This window comes from Dipteris shenzhenensis, chromosome 31, assembly GCF_047967505.1.
Source record: "Dipteris shenzhenensis isolate YYH24624 ecotype China chromosome 31, Dip_SZ_1.0, whole genome shotgun sequence".
NCBI lineage: Eukaryota > Viridiplantae > Streptophyta > Polypodiopsida > Gleicheniales > Dipteridaceae > Dipteris > Dipteris shenzhenensis.
The window spans coordinates 20,866,263-20,870,850 of record NC_141626.1 but is presented as its reverse complement, the minus strand read 5'-3'; the positions used below and the strand labels follow the sequence as shown (position 1 = coordinate 20,870,850).

At 39.2% G+C, this 4,588-nt stretch overlaps 1 non-coding gene across 1 annotated transcript; it reads left to right on the top strand.

The window, feature by feature from the left end:
* Positions 1-1,679: 1,679 nt before the first annotated feature.
* LOC147881183 (small nucleolar RNA Z159/U59) lies at positions 1,680-1,765 on the top strand. The gene has a single exon (XR_015540516.1). It is a non-coding gene; the product is annotated as a small nucleolar RNA Z159/U59 (small nucleolar RNA).
* Positions 1,766-4,588: the final 2,823 nt, after the last annotated feature.

The window sequence follows — 4,588 nt, the reverse complement described above, 5'->3', positions numbered from 1 at the left end:
AATGCCCCTCATATATACAATTTGTCCTTACCTTGTCTCCCATAGAGCAATTTATTAATCTTACAATGTTGCCTTATGTATCGTGCCTACCGCCTACATAGATACGATCTCCATAACTCGATTTCTCTCCCTCTCTAAGTGATGTAGCATTTAGACATATGCCATATGTCAACAAACTAGGGTGTATGTAGATAGTTGATGCCAATCAACCCTTGAATACTTGGAGTCAAAAACTGGCATCAATGTGAGAGCATGATCACTTCGTACACGAACATCTTGCAAAATGTATAATCCTTGACCAACACCACTAATAGTAGATGGAGTTATCAAGTAGTGGTGATGCTAATAAGAGAACTCCTCATGATCATGAGGAAGATCAGACTATAGCAAAGCACCATATTCTACATGATCATAGCTTCTGGTAGGTGTTGTCAACTGAGAAGGAAGTGGAAAAGCACTAAAGGTCTTAGTTGTAACATGATCAATATTTGTAGATGATGATGAGGATTTACCTCATTGCTAACACATCGTTGCAAGCATGCAATCACAAACCTATGATGAGTCTTGGGTCCACTAGATTGCTATGCACCTCATGCGATCATTGTTCTTCCTCCTCAAGTGTGATTAGAATTCGACTCATCTCTCTAACCTAACATATCATTCATTTTTAAATGTTTCAAATACAAAGAGTATCCAAAGACAAAGAAGGAAAAAAAAATGTCAGAGATATATATGCCATGGGTACTTGTGCAACTTGGCACCCTTCTAGAACATTGGCCATCTTCCTCTAATTATGTCATGCTCACCACATATTCAAAACTTATGCTTGAGCGGGCCTTTGCAATCCACATACCAACAAGTGCTCTTTTGCTCAAATCTAAGCTAGTACCTAGTGACTCACTCTTTAGTCCATCTCCTATTTGAGGGGAAGGACATAAGTCGATTCACAAACGAGCACAGACAATACGACTTGACAGAAAGCATGTCCGCCCCATTTTGAATGTACCTAGTGACTCACTCTTTAGTCCATCTCCTATTTGAGGGGAAGGACATAAGTCGATTCACAAATGAGCACAGACAATACGACTTGACAGAAAGCATGTCCACCCCATTTTGAATGTGTTAATTCACAAACGGGTAGACAAACTAATAAATGTTCCGGTTTGAATCCAATTTAAAGCATCTTTTGTGTCTTTTTGTCGGCAGACATCCTCACAGGTGGCTTTACAAGACTGCCCAAGAAAATTGCACTTTTTTCGATCCATGTTGGATTGGCCGTCTTTCGCACGGGCCGGACGTGTGTGAAATACCCCAAGGCTGTCCAACAAGTTGGACTGGCCCTCTTCCGAGTGTGAAATACTTGCAAACGGGCTCTAAAATTTGATTGCCTCTTTTCTTCATGTTCATGGACGAGTGTGAATCCAACCATGCAAAAGCTAAACCATGCCTTTATGTACTAACGGCCTCTTTTCTTCATGTTCACGGACGAGTGTGAATCCAGGTCAAGCCCTAAAGCTAAACCATGCCCTTTATGTACTAACTGCCAAACCCTAAACCTAAACTATGCCCTATATGTGGAAGCAAAATGTTTGAAGCTCATCATCTTCTGATCTTTGCTGTCTGTTGCGATTTCCGTCGCTCACTCCGTCATTTTTACGATTTCGGCTTTCTCCCTGTAGCTCCCTCATGATGATCAATCATACTTTCGTTCTTCTGATTGCCTTGAGCAATGCGGAAATCTTTTGGAGACCTGAACTGAAGGGATTAGGACTTTGTTCGGCGTCTGTTATTTCTTTGAGTCCTACCATCGGTGCGTGAATGCGGTCTCACGGTTTCTGAAAAGCCCGTTAACGTTACAAGGATCTTCGCAATTGAGGTTGTCCAACTTTTCGCTTCGATTGAGGACAGAGGGGCACTATTTGTTCATGTCTGGCTGAGTTTCTCCCATTTTAGGTTCAGATAGAAGTCGGAGTAATTTGAGTTGTACGGGCTCCCTGGTTGTTCGACCGCTTTATTGACTCTAATTGCCAAATCGACGCCTTCTTGTAAACGTTTACTGTTTGTTTTTCTGAAACAAAAGGTAAAGGTTATCTCCTTATGGTCAAGTCTTAGAATAAACTTCGAGGCCTGATTGTCTGCGGGATTGCAGATGTCAGCTATTACGAGAAGGGCCTAATTTTTGTTGGAAGTTTTATTCCACGAGGTTGATAAATCAGTTTCTCGATGCCCCAATTTTAATCTCGCGAGCAGGGGAGAGGGAAATCGTAGTTCATAATAAGTCAGTGTCAATGCCACAGTTTTTATCTTGCGAGGTTAAAAGCCGCAATGAATGGCAAAGGAGGAGGATGCCCTTCATGACAGAATGCCAACTTCCTTACTCGTATGTTAGCTGGACTAGCTTAATGAGGTTGATATCCATGTTGTGAACAAGCTTAATGAGTGTATCCGTGAAGGAGCTATCTCTTGACCGGAATACGTAGCTAAGGAGAGGAACAAGTAAAATGCTAAAGCTTAAGCTCTGTTGAATAACTTACTGCTCTTTTAAATAATGCAGTGAAAGATAGGGTAATCATCTCAAAAAGCATAACATACATCTTGACAATTGTATCTTGTTGAAGAGGTTCTCGTGGAAAACTGTCGCATCATAAGAAATTGCAGTACGTATCCACGAGAGAAAAAATGGTAGTATGGAAAAACCCACGATTGTATGGTCAATAAAAATACTATGAAATTTGGTTTCTCACCTATTGCAAAGGTCGTCTCCTTTAAGAGAATTGATTGCAAAGGAAATTAGCAAAGTAAAAAATTCGAGAGATCATTGAGAATGTGTGGAGAGAGCCTAATGATAGGTTTAGGAAGATGAGAATTTTGGCTGGAAAGGGTATTAAACAACAAGAGGAGAAGTTTGGCTGGAAAGGGTACTAATCAACAATGCAATGCTGCTTGGAAGTTGGCAAGCTGAGCTATTATGTTTGTGAAGAGGCTATAACTTTCCTTAAGGTTGGATTAGAGGGTCAAAACTTAGCATTGTACAAAAAAATAAGCTGCTCAGCATTGTACAAAAAAATAAGCTGTTCGTTTTAAAATGCTCCTTCAAAGCATATCTATATACTTTGTTTGGGGATCTTGATTGTAAATAATTGATTTTGGTCATAAGGCAATTGACATAATAGAGTAGGTAGTCAAACCTTCATCAAGTAATATGCCCAAGTGATGACCTTACGCATCAACATGAACATGATTACCTTCGGCCTTGGTTGAGGTAGTATCGATGTCATGGTTGCTCATTGCTTCATTACATGGAAAGTTGTTGTTTGCTCTTTTTAGTGGATCTTGCTTTCCTTGATAAGCTAATAAAATGGTGCAATGATTTTGGTGAGTCCTTTGCAAACCATCTAGCATTTTCTCAATTGCTTGGATCTTGTGTGGAGCTCAGATGTGGACTTAGTAAAATACTTGTCATTGCAAAAGGAACACCTTGACAAGTTTAGAGGTTTCCATTTGCTTCACTTAGTATGACCTTACGCATCAACATGAACATGATTACCTTCGACCTTGGTTGAGGTAGTATCGATGTCATGGTTGCTCATTGCTTCATTACATGGAAAGTTGTTTGCTCTTTTTAGTGAATCTTGCTTTCCTTGAAAAGCTAATAAAATGGTGCAATGATTTTGGTGAGTCCTTTGCAAACCATCTAGCATTTTCTCAATTGCTTGGATCTTGTGTGGGTGTAGCTGAGATGTGGACTTAGTAAAATACTTGTCATTGCAAAAGGAACACCTTGACAAGTTTAGAGGTTTCCATTTGCTTCACTTAGTAAAGGCTTTAGATAAAAAATTGCAAGGATCATCATCTTTATCTCTTATTTATAGCGTGTGCAATGTGTGTCCTAGAATTCTCATAGAGTATTCATTTCTAAATGTATTGTGTGATATAGTTTGTGTGATGCAGTATGTGTGTGAGGTGTGGACTTTTTTTGGTGAGATAGAGATAATCAAGGAGTTATAGGTTTGTAGGATATCATATATGATGATTGTCATGTATCCTCAAGCCTATTTAGGAGACACTCTACATGAACAAATAATTACTACTGTGTTGACATATTGCTCTACCAATCAACCATTATTTTTGGTAAACCTCCATAGTTGCGTGTGAATGCCCTATTCCCAACATGGTATCAAATCCTATTTTCCTTGAGCCATTTTTGGATTAGTATGCAATTGGACGACAATTGCACATTATTTGAGGTGTGGAGTTATTTTAATGAGATTGAGATAATGAAGAGGTTGTAGGATTTGTAGGACATCATATATGATGATTGTCATGTATCCTCAAGCCTATTTAGGAGGCACTCTACATAAATAAATTATCTCTATTGTGTTGACATAGTGTTCACCCGATCAGCCATGCTTTTTTGTAAGCCTCCACAATCACCATTGCCTTGCACCTGAATGCCCTATTTCCCACATGGTATCAATTCCTATTTTCCTCGAGCCATTTTTGGATTAGTATGCAATTAGTAAGTTGCACATTATTCTAGTTATGCAAATACACCACAAGGCATTTTCTCTAATTATTGTCCAATCTT